The sequence below is a fragment of the Rhinolophus sinicus genome, chromosome 6 (assembly GCF_057876585.1).
Source record: "Rhinolophus sinicus isolate RSI-liver-muscle chromosome 6, RSI-T2T, whole genome shotgun sequence".
NCBI classification, from domain to species: domain Eukaryota; kingdom Metazoa; phylum Chordata; class Mammalia; order Chiroptera; family Rhinolophidae; genus Rhinolophus; species Rhinolophus sinicus.
The window spans coordinates 29,463,257-29,487,932 of record NC_142506.1 but is presented as its reverse complement, the minus strand read 5'-3'; the positions used below and the strand labels follow the sequence as shown (position 1 = coordinate 29,487,932).

At 38.4% G+C, this 24,676-nt stretch overlaps 1 protein-coding gene across 3 annotated transcripts in view; it reads right to left on the bottom strand.

Annotated features, from left to right (window-relative positions):
- The window catches only part of NCALD (neurocalcin delta), a 417,308-nt gene that overhangs the window by 185,816 nt on the left and 206,816 nt on the right, over positions 1 to 24,676 (bottom strand). The window lies entirely within an intron of this gene.

Genomic DNA, 24,676 nt, shown 5'->3' with positions numbered 1-24,676 from the left:
GTTACTTGTCGTCACCCTCCCCTCACATAGTTTGCAGGCATAGTTGGGTGCCATATTTGAGTCTCTATTAATCTGGACACCACTGCTCTCACCCCACCCTGGTGATTCTCTGAGATCTCGTTCCACCCAATTCATGTGTTGGGCCAAACCTCTTTCAGAGGCTAATCCACAAAAACAGCCAGCCTGTGACCATGCTGCAGACTTTCCTAAAATCTCTGAAAGGTCCACAAATCCCAGAGAAGCAATGGCTGGTCTCAGCATGCCCTGTATCTCTTGCTAGTGGCTCCCAGCCCCACACTAGTAGTAGCTAGTGTCAGTTTGCAGCATAGGCTCTCCAAGGAGCCTCCAGGCCAGCACAGGCAGCTACCAACCACAGATCACTTTGTAGCTCCTACCAGGTGGCTCCAGGCTGTGCATAGGCACCAGCTGGCCTGGGACTGCACTGGAGTCCCTCCCAAGAGGACCCAGAACAAACACACCCAGTGACCAGCTTCAGACTACACCAGAATTAGCACCACCCAATTAGCTCCACAGAAAACTTGCCAAAAGGGTAGACTCAGACAGAGCCCCACTAAAGCTAATCCCACTCCATGGATTCAGGCCCTACACAACAGCTAATGCATTGTAGTCATAGGCAGTCCTCACAGCCAGTAAGCCTGATATGGTCCATTCTACCCACTGAAATGACAAATGCAATCAAGGCTCAATCACAACAGAAGGGCACACACAACCCACACAAGGGATACCCCTGGAGCACCCAGGTGTCCAGGGAGACTGTGCCACTGGGCCCCAGAGGACAACTACTATACAAGCCACCCTGCCAAGACTGGGAGATGTAGCAGATCTACCTAATACACAGAAAAGCAAACACAGGGAGGCAGACAAAATGAGGAGACAAAGACACATGTTCCAAATGAAAGGACAGGACAAAACTCCAGAAAGAGAAATAAAATGGAGGCAAGAAGTCTACCAGATACAGAGTTCAAAACAATGGCGATAAGGATGCTCAATGAACTTAGGGGAAGAATAGATAAACTCAGTGAGAACTTCAATAAAGAGATAGTAAACAGAGAAAAGGACATAGAAACCATATAAAAGAACCAGTCAGAAATGAAGAATATAATAACTAAAATGAAGAATAAATTAAATTGAAAGCAAATTAGATGAAGCAGAGAATCAAATCAGCAATTTGGAAGACAATGTAGTGAAACACAACTAATCAGAACAGCAAAAAGGAAAATAATTTTTTAAAAATGAGGATAGTGTATGGGGCCTCTGGGACAACACCAACCAAACCAACATTTGCATCATAGGGGCTCCAGAAGGAGAAGAGACAGAGCAAAGATTTGAAAACCTATTTATAAAAATGACTTAACCCTTCCCTATTCTGGCAAAAGTCATAGATATACAAGTCCAGGAAGTACAGAGTCCCAAACAAGATGAACTCAAAGAGGCAAACAATAAGATACATCATAATTAAAATGCCAAAGATTAAAGACAAAGAAAGAATCTTAAAAGCAGCAAGAGAAAGACAGTTAATTACCTTCAAGGGGGCTCCCTTAAGACTGTCAGCTGATTTCTCAACAGAAACTTTGCAGGCCAGAAGGTATTGGCACGAAATAGTCAAAATGATGAAAAGTAAGGACCTACAACCAAAACTACTCTACCCAGCAAGGCTGTCATTTAAAATTCAAGGAGAGATAAAAAGCTTTCCAGATAAGAAAAAGCTAAAGGAGTTAATCTCGACCAAACTAGTATTACAAGAAATGTTAAAGGGACTCCTTTAAGAAGAAGAAGAAGAAGAAGAAAAAAAAGATTAAAAATATGAATGATAAAATGGCAATAATTGCATAGCTATCAATAATTACTTCAAATGTAAATGGATTAAATGCTCCAAACAAAAGATACAGGGTGGCTGGATAGATAAGAAAACAAGACTCATACACATACTGCCTACAAGAGACTCACTTCAGATTAAAAGACGTACACAGACTGAAAGTTAAGGGATGGAAAAAGATATTTCATTCAAATGGAGACTGCCCAAAAAAGCTAGATAGCAATACTTATATCAGACAAATATAGACTTTATCAATACTTATACAGACTTTAAAACAAAGGCAAGAGACAAAGAAGGACGTTACATAATGATAAAAGGATCAATCCAACAAGAGGATGTAACCTTTGTTAACATTTATTCATCCAATGTAGGAGCACCTAAATACATAAAGCAAATATTGATGGACATAAAGGGAGAGAGAGACAGTAACACAGTCATAGGAGGGGACTTTAAAATCCCATTGACCTCAATGGATAGATCCTCCAGACAGAAAAGCAATAAGGAAACAGCAGCCTTAAATGACACATTAGACCAGATGGATTTAATTTATATTTTTTAGAACATTTCAGCCCAAAGCAGCAGAATACACATTGTTTTCAAGCACACATGGAGCATTTTCCAGGATAGACCTCTTGTTAGGCCACAGAACACAAATCTCAAGAAATTTAAGAAGATTGAAATCATGCCAAGCATCTTCTCTGATCACAATGGTATGAAAATAAAACTCAGTTATAAGAAGAAAAATGTAAAACACAGAAACACATGGAGGCTAAAATAACAAAATAACAATGAATGGGTTAACAATGAGATCAAGGAAGAAATCAATAGATACCTTGAGACAAATGATAATGAAAATACAATGACCCCAAAACATGTATGGCATACAGCCAAAACATTTTTCAGAGGGAAATTGAGAGCAATTCAGGCCTACCTCAAGAAACAAGAAAAATCTAAACTAAACAATCTACCCTTATACTTAAAGGAACTAGAAAAAGAAAAACAAAGCCCAAAGGGCTTCACAGGTATTTTTTTACCAAACATTCAAAGAAGAATTAACACCTATCCTTCTCAAATTATTCCAAAAAATTCAAAAGGAAGGAAGGCTCGCAAGCTCATTTTACGAAGCTAGCATTACCCTAATTCCAAAACCACACAAAGACATTACAACAACAAAAACAAGAAAAAGAAAATTATGGGCCAATATCCCTGATGAACATATGATGCAAAAATCCTTAAAAAAATTAGTAAACCGAATTCAGCACTACATTAAAATGATCATACACCATGATCAAGTAGAATTTATTCTTGGAATGAAAGGTTGGTTCAATTACCTGCAAATCAATTAATGTGATACATCACATAAACAAAATGAAAGATAAAAATCATGTGATGATATCAAAAGATGCAGAGAAAGCACTTGACAAAATCCAGCATCCATTTATGATAAAAATTCTCAGCAAAGTGGGAATAGAGGAAACATACCTCAACATAATACAGGCCATATATGACAAGCTCACAACTAATATTATATACAACAGGGTAAAAGTGTTTTCCTTAACATCAGGAACAAGACAAGCATGTTGCCTTTCACCAATTTTATTGAACACAGTATTGGGAGTACAAACCACAACAATTAGACAAGAAAAAGAAATAAAAGCCATCCAAATTGGAAAGAAAAAGTAAAACTGTCATTATTTGCAGATGACATGATACTATATAGCAAGAATCATAAAGACACACAGTGTGAGGGATATAAATGATAACCGTCTAAGTATTGCTTTGTGTTCTGCACCTGAAACTAATAAAATAAAATAAAATAAAAAAGAACCATAAAGAATCCACCAAAAAACTATTCAAACCGATAAATGAATTCAGTAAAGTAGCAGGATAAAAAAATTAATATTCAGAAATCAGTTGCATTTTTATACACCAGTAATGAACTATCAGAAAGAAATTAAGAAAACAATCCCATTTACAATTGCAACAACAAAATATCTAGGAATAAATTTAACCAAGAAAGTAAAAGAACAGTATTTGGAGAATTATAAGACACTGAAGAAGATACAAATAAATGGAAGCATATATCATGCTCATAAATAGGAAGCATTAATATGGTTAAAATATCCATACTACCCAAAACAAAATATAGATTCAATGCAACCCCTATCAAAATACCAATGACATTTTTCATAGAACTAGAACAAATAATCCTAAAATTGATATGCAACCACAAAAGACTCCAAATAACCAAAGCAATCTTGAGAAAGAACAAAGTTGGAGGCATCACACTACCTGATATCAAACTATAATACGAGGCTATAGTAATCAAAACAGTACAGAGAGCCCAGAAATAAACTCATGCTTATATGGTTAATTAATCTATGACAAATGAGGCAAGGATATACAATGGGGTAAAGACAGTTTCTTGAATAAGTGGTGTTGGGAAAATTGGACAAATATATGCAAAAAATGACACTAGACCACTTTCTTATACCATATACAGGAATAAACTCCAAATGGATTAAAGATTTAAATGTAAGACCCAAAACCATAAAAGTTGTAGAAGAAAATATAGGCAGTAAACTCTCTGACATCACTCTTAGTAAGATTTTTTTGGATGTGTCTCCTCAGGCAAGGGAAACAAAAGAAAAAAATAAACAAACTAGACTACATGAAACTAAAAAGCTTTTGTACAGCAAAGGAAATCATCAACAAAATGAAAAGACAATCTACTGAATGGGAGAAAATATTCACTAATGATACATCTGATAAGGTGTTAATATCCAACATATATAAGGAACTCATACAACTTAACAGCAAAAAGACAAACAATCGAATTAAAAAATGAGCAGAGGATCTGAATAGATATTTTTCCAAAGAGGACATACAGATGGCCAACAGACATAAAAAGATGCTCAATGTAACTAATCAGCAGAGAAATGCAAATTAAAACCACAATGAGATATTACCTCACACTTGTCAGGATGACTATCATCAAAAAACCAACAAACAACAAGTGCTGGCAAGGATGTGGAGAAAAGGGAACTCTTGTACACTGTTGGTGGGATTGCAAATTGATTTAGCCGTTATGGACAACAGCATGGAGGTTCCTCAAAAAATTAAAACTAGAACTACCTTATGACCCAGCAATTCCACTTCTGGATATTTATCCAAAGAAACCAAAGACACTAATTTGAAAGTTACAGATACCCCCATGTTAACTGCTGTATTATTTACAACAGCTAAGATACGGGAGTAACCTAAGTGCCCATCAATAGACAATTAGATAAAGAAGAGAAGTACATATATACAATGGACTATTATTTGTCCACAAAAAAGAATGAAATCTTACCATTTGCAACAACATGGATGGATCTAAAGTGTATCATGCTAAGTGAAATAAGTCAGACATAGAAAGACAAATGCCATATGATTTCACTGATATGTAGAATGAAAAACAAAATAAACAAACAAACAAACTCATACATACAGAGAACAAACTGATGGTTGCAGGTAGGAGGAGGTTTCAGGGGCAGGGTGAAAATGGTGAAGGGATTAAGAAGTACAAATTTGTACTTACACAATAGTCATGAGGAATATAAAGTACAGCATTGGGAATAATGTTGTAATAACGATGTATTGGGTCAGCGCCTTATTGGGAGGAATCACTTCATACAGTATATAAATGTTTAACCATTATGCTATACACCTGAAATTAATGTTGAATGTGAAGTCTAATTTAAAAAAAAATTTAATTAAAAAAACTGAAACAGGCAAAATAACCATGTTGATACAAATATCTCAATGGACTGTTTGTAGGGCCATTTATCCCCACCTATTTTAGTGGCAGACTGCCACTTCCTATGTCGTGGGTTTACTTGTCCAATAACACCTTTGGGAAAGGGAGTAGAGTTAGAGTGGAGATGGGGCTCTGCAGAAAGGAATCACCTAGAAAAAAAGGTCAGACTTCTTTTGATATTTATAAAACTTGTTTATTATATTTACTGACTTTTTGTTGATATTTATAAACTCCTTAGAAGAGGACACAGATCCAAGGGAAGGGACAGTCAAAAACGAGAACCTTCATTTGTCAGTTAGGAGCAAGCACCAAATGAGAAACCTTCCAGATGTACCAAAGCTTAGGGACATTTCCAAAAGAATTAGCAGACACAGGGCCTTAAGGCAACAATAAGAAATCAGTATAGCACAGGTCAATGAATGGGAATAATATATTGGTTTGATTCATAAGTCAGGAGAAAGGAATGATCAAAGGGGTTAGCCTGTGAGATCTGACCAGTGTGTCTGATTAAGAAGGCTTCCACGAAGAGGGTATAATCTATTCAATTCCATCACCAATGGACATGGGGTAGGGGGTGGTCTCTCAGATTTTGTTTCTGGCATTTATAACCTCTTTGAGAAAAGTGCATTTCAGCACCTCTGGAAGTACCAGTCTAGACAATCTAATTAGTCCAATTAATACAGTTTCAAAATGATCAGCAGGGTCAAAGCTCTCTTGGGAAATGTTAAAAAGAAATCTCAACTTGTATCTCTGAATTCTTAAATATAAATGTCACTTTTACTAAGAATAAAATATCAAGGAATGTGCTATTACTTGGGTTTCTAAATATCCTCCCTTCTTTATTAAAAAAGTCAATTGTAATAATTGAAGAAAAGATGTTCCAACTGACATATTAGAAAAAAATGTAACATTCTACTAATTTCTGTGTATTTGACGATGTACCAATCATTGCAAAATGCATCTCAGTCAATAAACCGAGGATTTATTTATTCCTTTAAGCATTTATCAGATAATTGAATACAGTTAAAGCAGAACTAGGAGCTTTACCAAAAAGTTAACAAATGTGTCTCTTTGAACATAGACTAGAAGCAATATATCTCAGCGGTAAGGACCTCAGGTAAGTTATTTAAGCTCTGGATGTTCCACAAATGGTAGTTGTTTTGTTGTTTTCAGTTCCAGCAATATAAGAATTTTGATCTAAGACAGAGTCTTAATTATTTTCTTACTCATAATAACCTATAAATTTTAATAACATAGATATTTAGAATAGATTTTGACTTAATAAAATGTAATATTTCCAAACACGAATTTTTTTAACTGAAAAAGAATCTGTGAAATGGTTTTTATGTATTTTCCTTTATCTCACAGTTATTTTGTTGACATACAAACATATTACAACTTGAAAAGTGATATGTTAAGGTTTTTTTTAATTAAAATGTGCAATCAAGTCAAAGTTAATTCAAAGTGTTTTACATTTAAAAATATATACAGGGGGTTCCAAAAAAATGTATACAAGTGGACACTGGTCAACGTTGCTCAAGCAGTAGTTCGCCATAATCAGAAGTGTCTGGATGCTGATGGTAACCACTTTGAGCACCTCTTAAAATTGCAGGAGTTAAATGTGACTTGTATTCATCTTTTGTTATCGGTGTATATTGAGTATTACAATTTTAATACAGTTTTCTTTTCGTAAAATGTGTATGCATGTTCTTGGCACCCTCTGTATAGCTAACTCAATTTCAGACTTTCAGATTTTACTGGAAAAACAAACAAACAGGTACTTGGTTAAAATGACAAGGTGCATAAATGAGCAATTACTAGAGCTGACCTGACATAGGACCCCAAAGGCTTTCTCTGGCATCAGAGTGGACAGGTCATTGAAGACCAAACTTGTTAGGTGGCATCTAAGTCAACTGGATGAGACCAGGAGAAGAGGACATCACATGAGAGGTATTAAAGCTGTCTGTTCCCTATACCAAGTTTCATTGATATGCTCACAGAAGTGCAGTGAAACACAGCCTATCTTATCTATTTTTTTCCCAGAGATTTATAAGAAAATAATGGAGGTGAGGGTGGGATGGATACACATGGGCATGTAGGAATGCAGGTATAAATAATCAACAGAGTATATATTCTATTGTTTATGTAATAGTTGCTTCCATCAAAACATATACATAAGAGAAATTCTGTAGATTTTATATGTATCTTGCTAATTTAAGGGAGACAAGGGATAAAGTAGAAAGAACACAGGGGTGAAAGTGAGGAATTCTGGGGTCTAACACGAGCTCAAGCATTACTTAGCAGTGGGCTAACTTTGGAGCAGTCACTGACCATCGCTAAGTCTCTATACATAGAAATGGTATATAATCACCTAAATTTGACCTTCGTGTCAAGTTGATCTTTACTTTGACAATCTCTATCAGGAAGTTTATGGTTTTTGAACAAATAAATAAACATAGCTGGCCAAATTCACTTTTTCAGAAGCCTGAAGTGCATCCTTTTTTAATGGTGATAGTGCTTAAAATAGTTACTATATATTATTTTGTTTGCATATAAAAATTTCAAGGTTTATGACGTGAAAAATCTAAAAACATTTCAGTAAAAACTGCTTTGAAAACTTTTAATATTACATGAAGATATAATATGGTTACCAATACCATTTAACCCTTGTTTGTAATTATCCTGTCAGCCATAACATCCATTCATGCTAATGAATGAAATGGTTTCTGGTCTCAGTGTTGGTATCTATTATTTTACCCAAAACATGACATTTTCACTGAGCTGTATATTCTGACAAGTACTTGTAAATCGAATTCAATAGCTCTTTACATTTCATTTTAATTTGATTTAATAAGTCTGGTAATTTGAATTTGAAAATCCAACCCTAACTTTCCTCAGGAAGTAAAAAAAGGCTTAATATTTATTCATCTAGGAAAAGATGTACCATGCTTCAGAACACAAACTGGAAACAGATGATATTCATCCTTTAGGGGCATTTAGCATAAACTATTCAGCATATATATATATATATATATATATATATATATATATATATTATATATATATATATATATTATATATATATATATATATATATATTACATATTTATATATTATATATGTAAGCTATTTAGCTTATATATACTCACAACACAGCTGACCATTTATAAACATAGCTATCGTGGAAACCAGAGAGCTCTGTGGAGGGCAGACCATTCATTGGTCTAAAGTGAAACGTCATGAATCCTGCTACGGTGTGGTTTGGGGGAACACTAGCCACGCGCAGGTACTGAGCTAAGCTCTTTATAGGAGATATCCAATTTAATCATTAGAACCATCTCTATGATTGCCTATTCACATCAAGCCTTAAAGAAGGTAAATCACGTGTCCAAAGCTTCCATGCTATCAGTGGCAGAGCCATCATTTGATTCCAGAGACCAAAGTCTTAACAACTTCTCCCCACTGTCCTTCTGGGAAACACAAGTTTTAGTGTGTGGTAAGTAATGGGAAATGCCACTATGTCAGGGTCGGGTCAGGTCGGGTTGGGCTGAGGCATCAGGCGGTGGTGGAGAACCCTAGGGAATGAGAGAGGTAAGCGTAGCACCACTAGTTTCCACTGTCACGATCCAGGGCTGCTGTTCCCATATTCCGAATTGTGTTATGGGATTTTTTTTTTCTGTCCATGCAAGGAAATTAGAACTGTCAGTTTCCTACTGAGAACTGCTAAAACAGGAGCCTGGAACAGGTGGTTCCAAAGTCTCTCTTCACCTAACAGACACTAGCCTTGCTCTCTCCTCTGGCCTCCTCTTTCATTGCCCTCTTTCAAGTGCCAGATTCCAGTTTATTTACCCTCCAGCACCGGCCCTCACCTTGCCCTCCTCTGTCACCCGCTCATGCTCTTCCTCCCACGTCACTTTACCTTTCACCAATTTATTCATGAGCAGTCATTCAGAAAATATGTGAGGACTGAATGTGCCAGGCTCTGTGCACCACACAGGGAATGTCCAGCAAATTAGACCAGCACAGCCCCTGGCCTTACGCAGCATCCAGTCCAGAGGGGGAAGCAGATGGGAGCACAAGGAAACACGTGCATCACTAAAGCAAGTGCACACGGTTGTAAGTGTGAAAGGCAGAGAAGCTGCATCCGAGATGGAGCCTAACAGAGAAGGATGGATGTTAAGAGAAAGACTCTGAGGAAGTAACTTCTAAGCTGCGAAGTGAAAAGTGAGAAAGATCCAACCTGGCCAAGCGGTAGAGAATAGTGGAAGCAGATGGAACAGCTCATGCAAAGGCCAGGGGATGGGAAAGCATTTGAACAGAAAGTGTGGAGGAGAGTGGCATAGATGAGCCGCCTGAGGTGGGCAGGGCTCGGTGGGAATTTGGATTTCATTCTGAGTGCAACCTCCTATAAGAAAACATATAAAAGAAAATGAACCTAAAAAAAAAAAAAAAGGAAAATATTTTAACACATATTTTCATGTCTATTTAATGCTGAAGCACTGACAAAGTGCTGTACACTTGCAACGTTGGAAACCTGTCAGGGCTGCAATTTAAATGACAAGCCAGGAACTGATTGGAAAATGACCCTGCGAAAAGTTTCATACAGCTACTGTTCAATGAATCCTTCACAGACACAAATTAAGAAATGGACAATCTCTCCAAGATCTACCTGAGGAGGAGATTATGACCCTTGTTTTTATACGCGAGGAAAACGAAGCTCAGAGGGCTCGTACAGCTAATCAGGTGGGAGAACCAGGTTTTATGATCGAGCTTGTCTGACTCCACAACTTAGTTCTAACCATTATTCTACACTTCCCCTGCATTCCATCAATTTAATAAAATAGTATCTTTTTTGGGCAACACTATCGAAGAATGATGTATGAGAACGCTGTAGAAATAAGCCTTCTGGACCACAGAGACCCTGTAAAAATTAAAACCTTAAAATTTATACCTCTTTGGATGAGAATTTTTCAAATTTTCTGCCTTTTGTATACCAACACTCACGTTAACCATTATGAACATCAGTAATTCCACGAGGCTGCCCTTAGGCTGCCCTGTTTGCTCCTAGATGAAATAGACCCAGGCTCAAAACACTGTGCAATTTATTTATTTATTTATATTTATATATTTTTTGTTTTAGTTTTCTGTGTTTTATTCTATTCCTGTCTCTGTATTCATTTCCAGGACTTTGTTTCTTAAAATTTTCAGTGTGGTTGCCTCCTGAAACTTGTCCCTGAACATAATTAGACTGTTAGTTGTTATTTACTTGGGATTAAGAAACCCAACAGTTTAGTGTTAGCATTTTAGTAAAAGAAGAATAAAAAGAAGCTGAGCAACAAAAATTAAATGCAAAGTCACAATGCTGTGGAAATGAGTCCTGGGGGACTGACTTACAGGGCAGGAGGACACGTGTCCTCAGATGAGGGCAGGCGAGAAGCTAAAACGGTGAGTAGATGTAAAAGACAGTCATTAGCCAGAAGGTCCTTTGAGGTTGGCAGATAAGAACTCAGAACACACTCTTTTGTGGGAATAGCATTTAACATGGTGGTCAGGTGGTCAAACAATTTTATTTATAAAATTTTATTTAATCCATTATATACATGAAATGTTTTCTCCTTGATTCTATGAGAGAGTGAAATAGGAGCAGGAAATCAGAAACCCATGTAAACATTGTAAAGCCCTAGCCACTAAAAGAAAAGGAGGAGGTGGGAAGGGGGAGGAGAAAGGAAAAAGGAAAAAGAAGGAAGAGAGGGAGTAAGGAAGGAAAGAGGAAGGGAGGGGGAGGTGTTTCCCTGGGGGTGAGAGGGCAGATCCTGGTTTGTGGCGTCTGAGCTTGTAACAGTTAGAGGCCCCTGTTTAAAAAATATAAATTATGAATACAAACTTAAATATAAATGTGAATATTTTTTAGAATGAGAAAAGTAATTAAATTCAAATTTTAAATATTGAAAAACAGCTTAGCATAATAGCGTTTTATTAATTACCAGATACATGGATATAAGGAAATGACTGTAAATCACATAACTATATCTTATTAAATCCAAACAAAATATATCCCCAACTCAGCTTCCATTTAGGCTGATCCCCAAAATGCCTCTGACTACTCCACCAACTCCCCATACGAGGGGAAATACAGTGGCAGTGGAAACAGTACTCTTCACCAATTGTAGTGAAAATTTCTTTCTTTTGAAAATCTTACAGAAACGTGTGGCCATGTGAGTCCAACACCTTAAGCTGCCCGGTTCACAGTGGACCAGGCCCTGTGCTTTCCCTCCTCCAAGTCTGCCCTGTCCCCATGATCTGAGAGTCCCCTTCCTCCCACAACACCCCAAAGAGAAGCAGAAGAAGGTCCATGTTCTAGTTCAATAAGTCAGGAGAACTCCGGTGTCCTGAGCCAGAGCCATGTAAACATGCGGCCTCTCCCAGGGAACACGGGGGAGCCATGCAGCAGTAGAATGAGTCAGCAACAGCCTTCCTACTGGAGTTTTATGGACCCTCAGCTGGACAGTATCTCCCCCAGATAGCAATTAAAACAGCTGCACCCAAATCATCCTTCATCAGCACCAGTGTGTGTGTGTGGCGGGGGGGAAGGGAGGGATGAGTGTGTCCCTCTGAAGCAGGACATCAAGTACATTGGCCATGACTTAGACTTTTTCTATCTAGAGACGTGGTGACATTGCTGGTCTGAAAGTCCTTATTTGTTTCTTTCTACTGCAAAGCTGCACAACTTCTTTTGGGGGTGGGGGTTTGCCAGTGACTTTGCCTTCTGAACTAGAAGCTCCTTACAAGTGTTACACAAGGTCTGACAATTAGGTTTGTGAACTTGTTGCAACAATGTTCCTAAACTTTTTTGATATCAGAGGGATTATTCCTTATGAATTTGTACCAACTGGACAAACAGTTAACCAAATTTACTATTTGAAAGTGCTGAAAAGGCTGTGTGAAAATGACTGAACTTTTCGCCAACAATTCCTGGTTCTTGCATCACGACAATGCACCAGCTCACACGACACTGTCTGTGAGGGAGTTTTTAGCCAGTAAACAAATAACTGTATTGGAACACCCTCCCTACTCACCTGATCTTCTGGTCCCCAATGACTTCTTTCTTTACCCGAAGATAAAGGAAATATTGAAAGGAAGACATTTTGATGACATTCAGGACATCAAGGGTAATACGACGACAGCTCTGATGGCCATTCCAGAAAAAGAGTTCCAAAATTGCTTTGAAGGGTGGACTAAGCACTAGCATCGGTGCATAGCTTCCCAAGGGGAGTACTTCGAAAGTGACTGTAGTGATATTCAGCAATGAGGTATGTAGCACTTTTTCTAGGATGAGTTAGTGAACTTAATTGTCAGACCTCGTATAATCAGAACAAGACTCTTTCCCAAGCACCATCGTTTCTGGCTTTGTTGACACTGAAGCCAGCCTGGACCATTCTTCTGACTTTCTTTATGGGCTTTAGGGTGAGCTGGCCTATGGTAGGTTAAGTACCAATTATCTTTTTTTCAAGGATCAGTGAACAAGCGAAAGTCCACCCCACGGTGAAAAGGCCGTTTGCTGCCAAATGGTGACCTGGACTTTACATAAGAACCTAGTTGATGATCTGGAGCAGTTCACTCATCTGGTCTGGTAAGAAATTGAGACTCCTCCAGTGCATGAGGCCAGGCCTCTGTTCCAAGGCTGGCCCAGCCCTTTTGGCAGTGCTCGAGCCACTGTGCATCTGAGGTCAGAAACTTCACCAGAGAATTACCAAGGAAGTGGAGTGGGGCAGAAAGAAACCCAGACGGGGGACTCAAGTGAAACACATGCTTGACTTTATATCCTGAGCTGTGAAATACTCAGACATTATTTAGCAGGACATATGAACACATGTGTGACTTAATCTTGTAACAGTTGCCTCAAGTGACAATTAATAACCTTTCTTTTCTTCCTAATCCTTTTTTTTTTTTTTTTTTCTGTCTTTTTCATTTTTGTTTTAGTAAAACAACTACTCATTCCTGGGTACAGGCCTGTCCCCATCACCATGCAGAGCACATTACATACAGTATCTCTTTCACATAATGGCCCTAAAAAGGAGAACTTGTTGTTCTTATTTCATATGAGAGAACAGAGGCTTGGGAAGGGGGCAGCTGTATTAATTGGTGTGACCCCATATCTGTCTCACTCACAGCTCAGACCCATCCCATTAGAAACACTGGCATCTTTCTCTTGATAAAAGATGGTGGCCATCACTGAGTCCCCACTGCACACGACCTACCACTTGAGAAGAGATGTTCCTATAACTCTTGTCTTTGGCACCCTGCATCACATCCTGCCTGCCCCTGGACTCTTGGCTCTACAGTATCTTCCTGCGATAGCAATCAAAGTAGCCGAATCTAAACCATGCTTCGTCAGCACCAGTGTTGAGTGCAGAGTGGGGGTGAGTGTGTCCCTCTGCAGCCCTGGTCATTTTTTCAACTTTTAATAGTAAAAATGGAGAGTGCAGAGGGAGTACAGACTCCTCTAAGGCTGGTAGCACCCTTTCAGTGGTGCCCCTGGGCACCTTCCAACTGTCTGCCTCTAGGCCTCTCCAGTGTGACAGGGACCTACATCTGTAGGTGCAGCCAGGAAGCAGAGGAGAAAATCACCAAGGATGGTTCTCAGCCAGTGGAGAGTGGGAGTAGATGGATAAAATGCCCCACTGCCTTCCAGGCACAACTCTGGGAGACTTTCTGAAGTAATCAAATTTCCACTTGCTTACTCAAATCCCTGCCTCAAAATTTGCTTCTGGGGATAAACCAAACTAAGACATCTTCCAGTGGTTTTTTAAATTCCATTTGCCTTGTTAGTAGACTGTCTGCTTTGGCGTATGTGTGTTTTATATGGCTGTCAAGTTTCTCACATAAAGGACTTTCTTCCAATTTTTAAAAATTAACCAGTTATTTCCCTTAATCACAGCTCCCTTTAAAGAAAAAGGATGTGTGAGAAAATAAGCACGCTAAAAATCTCTCTCTCATCCTTTGCTCAGAGTCCTAAAGCCCAGTCTCAAAGTCCCCATTAACTGGAGAGCTCATCAGAGCTACTGACACTAACACCCCCATGCTTTATTAGGATGGGGAGCAGACATTGAGCATATTGCAGTAGAACAAAACCTAAATGACATAATGTAACAAGTTAATTAGTTAGAGAATATTATTTTGCTATCAGATGTCATAAATCAAAGGCAGTTCACAGAGATGACGCAAGGTTTATCACTTTTACACAAAAAAGAGCTAGAATTTTTTCCCTTGGCATTATTAATAACACACACACACACACACACACACACACACACACACACACACACACACACTCCTTGACCCTCACATCTGCTAAAAATAAAAGATTCTGGATTTCCTTCCACTACAAGAGAAGAGACTCTTGCTTGTATCGCGACCCTGACCCAGGACCACTGCTGTAGGCTGATTACCGCCTTTTGCCATGTATATTTAATGTTGTATTCATAATTTAAATTTTTTAAACAGGGGCCTCTGACTGTTATAAACTCAGATACCACAAACCAGGATCTGCATACTTTTTTGTCCACGTTTGTGAGGGGAAAATAAGGATGTGCGTTATACATAGGTAGTACTAATTCCATATCCAGATAAATGTTTTTAATTCTTTTATTATGCTTATGAGTTAAAAGTGTTAGAGTTAGAAATCAAAAATGATATCTGTGTGTAAAATAATACCCTGGAATACGATAATAGGTTTTGTTGAACTTATGATGAACTAGCAATGAAAGCAATTTCTGTCAAAGATTCAATGAAATGAAATGAAGAGCCACATGTTGTTGTCCACAGAGTAAGGGACTCTGACTGGATAAGAGAGGTGATGCCGACTTTATGACCACAGGGTGAGCAACGCGGCATTTCTCTTTGTACACTTTAGGCGGGAGCTAACAATCTAGCTTATATTTTTACAAAAATTATTGGAAAATCCCTTGGAAAATGTCAAAAGTTTTTGTACACTGCAAGCTTTAAGCTAATAGTTATTAAATATGCTAGAGAGCATGGCAACAGAGCTGCCGAGAGACACTTGGGACCTCCTCCCACAGGGAATGTCATCAGATTGTGGAGCAACAAGAAGAAACGTTTCTTCAGATGCCAAGACAGAAGAAGGCAATGCGAGGAAACCTCCAAAGTGGCCAGAAGTGAAGCAGAAGGTGAAGAACTGGATTCTGGGGTAGCATCAAACTGGGATCTCAGTTTTGACCAAGATGATACAAGACGAGGGTAAAATGATTGCATGAGAGAAAAACATTGATGTTTCTCAGGGACACCTAAATGGTGCTTTAATTTTATGAAGAAAGAAGGTCTGAGCATGAGGACATGTGTGAAACTTGTCCTAAAACTTCCAGCAGCCTGTGAGAATCAAGTTTTGGAATTTCATTCTTATGTTATCAATCTTCGAAAGACTTACAACTTTGAGCTGTCCCAAATCGCCAGTATGGATGAGGTCCCACTCACATTTGCTGTGCCATCCAACAGAACTGTGGACGTCAAAGGAGTAAAGACCGTGGCTGTTAAAACTAGTGGACATGAGAAAACATACTTCATTGTCGTGTAGGTAGGACAAAGCTACCACCTTTGATCGTCTTTAAAAGAAAAATGTTTCCACAAGAAAAGATTCTACATGGAAACAACCAAAATGTCCTTCGATAGATGAATGGATAAAGAAGTTGTGGTCTATATACACAATGGAATACTATTCGGCGGTAAGAAAAGATGATATAGGAACATTTCTGACAACATGGATGGATCTTGAGAGTGTAATGCTGAGCGAAATAAGTCAGACAGAAAAGGCAGAGAACCATGTGATTTCACCGATATGTGCTATATAAACCAAAAGCAACAAAAGAACAAGACAAACAAATGAGAAACAAAAACTCATAGACACAGACAATAGTTTAGTGGTTACCAGAGAGTAAGGGGGGTGGGGGCTGGGAGATGAGGGTAAGGGGGATCAAATATATGGTGATGGAAGGAGAACTGACTCTGGGTGGTGAACATACAATGGGATTTATAGATGATGTGTTACAGAATTGTATACCTGAAATCTATGTAATTTTACTAAAAATTGTCACCCCAATAAATTTAAAAAATAAATTATAAAGGAAAAAAAAAGAAAAGATTCTAAGTAGAGTTATGGTCCACATGCATGAAAAAGGATGGATAAATGAAGAAGGCATGAAAATCTGGCTTAACAAAGTCTGGCCATGAAGGCCTGGAAGATTACTTAAAAAGTCAGCTTTGCTTATTTTTGATCACTTCAAAGCCCATGGTACACAAAGTGCAAAAGCAATCACAGCAGACTTGAAAACCCAACTGCTACGATACCTGGTAGGCTAACCAGCCAGCTGCAACCTCTTGATGTGTCAGTAATCAAGCCCTTTAAGGCCTGAATGAAGAAAGAGTGGACGTCGTGGATGCAGTCAGCTGGTTATGATTTAATACCTACAGGCAGAATCAAGAAAGAATCCATCGCCCAGGTTTGTGATTGGATCCTAAAATCGTGCAATGGTTTCAAGAAGGAAGTGGTTATGAAATCATTTAAAAAATACAGCATCAGATGTAATGGCTGTGTGCGATGTCAGAGGAATAGTAGATCGGGGGAAAGGGGTTATCATTTTGTGAGGGGTATAAATGATAAATGTCTAACTATTACAGTGTTTTGTACACATGAAACTAATACAAAAATTTTTTTAAAAAATCAGCATCAGTAATGCAATTGATGGAACTGAGGATGACGAAATTTATCGGGATGAGGAAAGTGACTCTTCAGAAGATTCCAGCCAGTAATACAGAAATTGAAGAAGACAATACTCCTGACACTCACAGTGACGAAGAGCTCTTGGCCTTCTATGATGCATAAATATCGTAAATTTGTTACCGGTACATAAAACTTCTTGTACCTTATATCTGTTCTTGTGTTTTGTAATTATTTGTTACATAAAATTTCTTGTACCATAATATGTTAAAACATATGTGCTAAAATTTTTTTATAATACAAAAAAACAAGTACCTAAATATAAACAAATAAAAATTTGAACTAAAAATTTAAAACAAAGGATTTTTTTTCCCTGACAGTTTGGGACAAAAACATGGGTGCACATTATACATGGCAAAATACGGTAATAGCCTTTCAAACATGTCCATGCTCTAATCCCCAGAACCTGTCGATGTTACCTTACACGGCAAAAGGGACATTGCCAATATGATTAAATTAAGGATCTTGAGATAGAAAAATTATCCTGGCTATCCAGACGGGCCCAATGTAATCACAAGGGTCCTTATAAGAGGGAGGCATGAGGGTTAGAGTCAAGAGAGAAAGCGGTGGAAGCAGAGAATGGAGTGATGAGCCAGGAGCCAAGGAATGCAGGCAGCTTCTAGAAGCTGGAAACGGCAAGGAAATGGATTCTCACCTCAGATCCTCCAGAAGGAATCAGCCCTGCTGACACTGACTTTGGCACACTGAAACTTATTTTAGACATGTAACCTCCAGAATTTTAAGAAAATAAGTTTGTGTTGTTTTAAGTCTCTAAGTTGGTGGCATTTTGTTACAGCAGTCACAGGAAACGGATACAACCACAGTCTCATCCTGTCACTTCTTTCCTATGCTGACCTTGCCAGCACCCATCTCTGTTCCCCTCCCCTAACTTACACACTACATCCAAATGAGGCATGTGAGAGTGGTTCCCCCCTCATCAACCCTGAATGACATGTCCTGGGTGTTGGAGACCTAGAGGCACCAGAAACTCTGTAACATAATGACAAGAAATGCTTACATGCAAGGGGTAGGAGGTGCAGAAACAATTAGTTTGGAACAGCAGTTGGGGCTACAGAAAAGGATTTAGGAGGCAGCAGCATATAGGGGCTGGTTGAGGTCACAGTACAGCTAGATTACATCAGTATATGATAGCAACCTTGATAGAATTAGGAAGTGGATCAAGGAGATTTAGTTTGCAAATGATAGGCCTATCAGAGATCCATAGAAAGTTAACAAGAGAAAATGTGATCTAGAGTAAATTCTAAACGAAAAAATCTTGAACTGAGATACAATCTTAGATGATGAAGAGGATTATGTCTCATTCAGAGAAAAGCAAGTCTCAAAGAAAGCTCTTGAGTTCTGTATTCGGCACAAGGATACAAAAATAGTCATAATTCCTGCCCATAAGGAGATCACAGACAATTTATTACGACGTAATGTGTGGTATGATAATGGTGTCAATCAGTGTACTCTGGGGGCATGGTGGGTGGGACAGTTAGTCAAATATGAGGACTGAAGAAAACCTTCCTGGAGGCATAACTAAGATGCCTTTTGAAGGATGAGTAGGAGAGGGAAAGAAAGGGGGGCATTTAGTGTAGAGGCAATAGTAAAAAGTCATGGAGGGGGTGGTTAAATGAATATGAATGGATGAGTTCCTACAGGAAGATTATGCATGATGAGAAGAGAACACACAGGAGCAAAAACAGAGCCCTGGAGAGGAGTAAGGGTGAAAGAGAAGGCAAAGGAAAAGATGCCTACACATCAGTCCAAAAAGAAAACGAGGAGCAGGAGGGAAATCTAGAGAAAAAGGCATCATGGGATGGATGAGAGGAGAGCGCTTTGGGAAAGAGTGAGCAGAGGGAGATACGTACTGTTAGGCTGGTGCAAAAGTAATTGCAGTTTAAAGGGTTAAAAACATTGCAAAAACCACAATTACTTTTGCGCCTACCTAATAAAAGGGACCAGAGAACGTCATGAGTGAATTTTTCTCAGAGCAGTTTTATTAGATTATGAAAGCAAAAACCAGATTGCTCAGGGCTGAGAAGTAAATGGCAGTAGAGAGGTGGAGGCAGCATTTTGAGACGGTACTTTCACGTATCTTGGTTGAGAAGGGAATGAGAACCATGCCTACTTGTCAGGTTAACACTTTGGAGACAAAAACAGACTTTTCAAGCTGCCACTTAAAAAAGAGGTAAGATTTAAATACAAAATGAGAAGATAAGAATCAACTTGGACCATCCTCCTCAGACTTAGGCAAAGCTAACACAAGTGGTAATATCACTATGACAAGAACAGTGGGGCAAGCTGGCTGGGGAAAAGAAAACCATTTTATAAGTAAGAGACTGTATATACAAAATTTGCCAAAGAAGTCTCAAATTAAAGATCCCAAGAACAATAAAGGAGATCTGGATGCAAATGAACTAGAGAAATCAGTTGGAATATTTAAAGCTTAAGACAAGGAGTGGATTCTACATCAAAGAGGCAAAATTAATAATAATAATTAGAGAAAATGTGAAAACTGCAAGGTAAATAAATAGAAATAAGTAAGGAATTTTAAATAACTAAGATATAATTAATGATAATGTAGGAGACAGAGCCACATTCCAAAAACTCAGTTTCCCCCGTCACCACCCAATTTAGCAAACACTCCCTGAGCACCGACCTAGGGAAACTGACATGATAGCATAACTTAATATCAATAAACACAAAAATCAAAATTAAGTTTAAGTATGACATTCAAATGTTCTCTTCATGAAACCAAGCAGCCAGGTAAGATTTTGACAGATCTAGTATAAAATTAAAGAGTGTAAAGTCCACAATAGTAAACAAGTGATGAAAATGGTAAAGGAACATAAATAACTACAGGAAGGGAAGGTCGAATGCTGTTGAAAAGCCTCAAGGATGAGACCTGAGAACTGATCGTTACAGTTAGCAGCCTGGAGGTCACTGGTGACCTTGACAAGAGGTTTTGGTGGAGTAGTGGGGATTCTGAGGGGGCGAGTTCAGAGAGAAAGGGAGGAGAGGAAGAGGAGAGCATGTCTGGACATCCCTTTTGACGTAAAGGGGAATAGAGAATTTGGGCTATAGCTTGTAGAATCATGAGATTCTTTCTCCCAGAGATGGAAGATATCATACTGTTTGTAAGATGATGGAAATGATCCAGGGAATAGGGGACAATGATGAAGCTGGAATAATTAGGGGTCAATTACAGGAGCCCAGTCTTGAGCAAGAAAGAATATACTAGGAGGCAGGGCCCACAGGAGTGCTGGTTTTAATTAGGAGCAGAGACGGTTCATCTCAGCTAACAAGGGGGTGGAAAACACAGAGGACCAGAGGCAGGGAGGTGACTAGAGTTCGTAATAGGAGAATCTATGAATATCCTTTTCTGGTTGCTTGCCTCATCTCAGTGGGGGAAGCAGGATCACCAGGTGAGAGTGCAGAGAGGGTTTTTCCGAGATTTGAGAGCGGATAAGGGGTAAAAAATCCAGGACAGTGAGGGAGTGAAATGACTAGGTGACTCGTAACATTCCCAGGTGGCACTTTCTACTTGAGGTTTGCAGTCATGATTTTTCAGTAAGACCACTCAGCATGGTTGCAGGGTTTCCTCCAACCATAACCAGTCTCTCTTCGGTTTAATCAGGGTTGGGTCTGTCAGGTGAAATAGGTGCAGGCATTCAAGTTACATGGAAAATAAGGATTACTAGAATGGACGATGCGGGGGAGTGAGGAAATGACAGGAGTAAGGGATGGCCAAAAGGTGGTAAAGTCAAAGGAGCAGAGGTCCTAGTGGGCAAAAATGTGGCGTGGGGTTCTAACAGGGGAGGGCTTATTTAGAAATACAGAAGGTAATGATCAGGAAGGAGAATGCTAGGAAACAGATGATGGGAGGTATGTTGTTATTAATAGGATGGAGTCCAGAGTAGAGGTTCTTAATCTTGCCTATATGTTAGAATTGCTTGGGGACCAAAAAACAAAGAAAGCAACATGAAACAAAACAATACCTAGATCTTTCCCAAAACAAACTGAATAAAAATCTCTGGGATAAGGCCTGGGCATCAGTATGCTTTTAGCCGTTTCTTTACCAGTTCCCAGGGAAATTCTAATATGCAGCCAAGGCTGAAAACCACTGGTCTAGGGTAGGTTTACCTTAAAAATCTAGCATGATATAGTGTTTATGACTCAGGTCAGCACATGGTCAACTGAAAGCCCACGTCCCTTCCATAAAACCTGCTGCAGAAATTTGTCTCTATTTACATGGTCCTTGCATCCTGCCTGGGAAACTGAATTTTGAAATCCAAAGTTAGGCATTTAAATTTTTTTCCTCTTCATTCAATCTTTTTGACTCAAAGTTTAGCTTATTGAGATAATTGAAAACTGTTTCAACGTATTAGTTACATCTTCCAACATCTGTGATTCACAAGCCTTCTATGTCTTCCTATAAATGATTAAACTGTTAAATAAACATAGCCAAGGTGAGTTCTGTGACATACTAATAGAGACATCTATCCAGGGGTGCAAACTCTCTGAGTGACACCTTTGCAACTGGCCAAGAATTCTTTCATTTTTATTCATCATGCAAATATTTAATGATTGCTTGCTATAGGTTAGGTCCTATATTGGTTCATAGGGATGTAAATGTGATCAAGAAGGCATGGTCCCTACCCTCATGGAGTTTACATTCTTATGAGAAGACAAATAATCAATATGTAAATACATGAATCAGCAAAATAACTAGGTATGTGATGTGATAAAGGAAAGCAAGCAGAATGTTGTGATAGATAATGTTGGGATAGATAACTGGAGATATGATCCCCAAGCCATGCATTAGCCCTAAATTCTCAGTTCTCCAGAAGGACTTTTTAAAGGCTTTAAAAAGATGTTTCTGCAATCCATAGACCTGAGTCTCATGCATCTTCCTGCTCTAACCATGATATGCTACAACTTGTTATAATATTTATGAATCCTTACTGCTTCTCTGCAACTCTTTCCAAAATGCTCACAAACTTGTGCTTAATAATCCATCCTAAAGTTTATTGAACTCAGTGAGCAGTTGTTTCAAGAATCCATCATTTTCCTGTTTGAATATCAGAACACTTGACTTTGAAAAACGCTCTATGCCTGTCCGACTTTGAGCAGTAAGGATAAATTAGCACTATTTATTTTGTATTATTTATACATTTGTATATTTATTATATATATTTTGTATATAAATAATACAAAATAATGTTATTTAGCATACTGAATATATAAATAATACAAATAAATACAACATATAAATAGACATGTATTTGAAGACCCATATTAAATACTTTATGTGTGATGCTGCATTTAACCTTTATAATACTCTTCTGAGGTGTATAGTCTTACCCCCACTTAAGAGCAGGAGGCGCCGTAGCTCAGAGGGGTTGAACTCCTCTGTGGTTACATAGTGCTTTAGTGAAGTCATGGAGATTGGAATGCAGACAGTTGACTCAGAGCCAGCGCTCTTAACAATTATGTTCCACAGGGCCTAGTAACAGTCCTGCCATAACGCTCAGGTTACACATATTTGGATCGTATTTTGAAGAAAAGATGAAAATTGTAGCACCAGGATAGGCAGGCAAACAGCGTGATCCAACTCAGCCTTCTTATTTCTAATCATATCTTAGTAAAACTAAACAAGCAAAGAAATAATGTTAAAAATTTGCAAGTGGCAATAAAAACATACAACAAGGAATCATATCCATGAAAATGTCTTAATAATGACGGTGACCTATGGTGTATCCTCAAACCTGAAGCTGAGCACAGGCATATGGCCTGCCACATCCCTGACAGTTACTGTGGTCACCAGTGCCTGCAGGGCCTTGCCACAGGGGTGGGCCACCCTTGTATTCACTACTGGAAGTCAAATAATTAACTCTTGCCTTTACTCATTCATTCTCAGGATGAAGCAAGAGATGTCATTATTGAACATCTTATTAAACCTGGTATCTGTCAGTGCTTGGGTCTGATTGGGTTCCCAACGTGAAGCAAGAAAGCACATTTTCACTATTATAGAAGGCAAGCTTTATCTCTGTACCCTAATGTCAAAAGAAAATTCTTTTACTGTAACTGAGTGCCAGGCCACTGACTGGCTGTCAATAAATGTTCAATGACTCAATGAAGAGATAGGAAAGAGGAGTGCAGCAACAGTGTAAATTAGTGTAAATGAATGAAGGTCTTTGCCACTGTTTCGGTGACAATCGACAGCACTTTATTTGATTCAGTGTTCCATTTTTCAGTATTAGAGAAATTCAGGGATCCAGATTAATTGAAAGGAAAGCACATTTTAATTAATGAGATGTCTGAAATACAGACTAGTTTTAATGAGGTATGGCTTTGTAAATCACACAGAAACTGCACACGAACCAATGGCATTACAAAAAGGTTGTCTCCCCAACCTTTTCAGTGATTTAGATAATGATTGTTTTTAATTAATCCTTTCTCTTTATTTGAAAATAGGAGTTTCTAAAAGCGTTAAGTAGATTAACTTTTCTCCTTATCACCATTCTGGTTGACAGAAAACTCCTTTCTTCTTAGTAAAGAATATAAACTTCTGCTCAGCCCTGTCTAAACAATTACAAATTCTGATTTAACTAATGAGGTTTTGTAATAATTAAATTTGGTGTACTTAATGTACAATGTAACAGTTGCACTGTGTTAACAAACCTGGCAGAGAGAAACTGGCATTGTGGAATACCTACCATTTGCGAGGTATTTTCCATTTGATAGTGTCATTTCATTTGATCTTCACAGTTCCATGAGATAGCTACTATTATCCCCATTTTACTATGCTCAAACCAAGATTCAGAAAAGTGAAATAATGGTGCTAAGATTAGACAGCCAGTAAGTGACAGTGGCCAATATGATCTTAGGTCAGTCTTTCTTTAAAGCCCATGGGTGCTTTCCTTATCATATTGTAACAAAAAGACCTGATTCTCTGTGAGGTTACTTAGTACATAAGATGAGCTTTTAGGAGAATGGCAGTCAGCATGCATTTACTGCTTTTTTTTTTTTTTAATTACTTAACATTCTTTTCAAGGTTCGATGTGCTCTTTGAACACTTAACCATATCTTGAGCCTACAGATTGTGTTCTATTTGCAATTTTGATACAAGACACACCTAGAAGAGTGTTCTGGACTCAGTATGTTGAAATGAATCTCAAATAATTTTAGAAAATCAATTATTAAGGCAGAGATCCAGGGAAAATTTGTTGCATTGGGTAGCAAT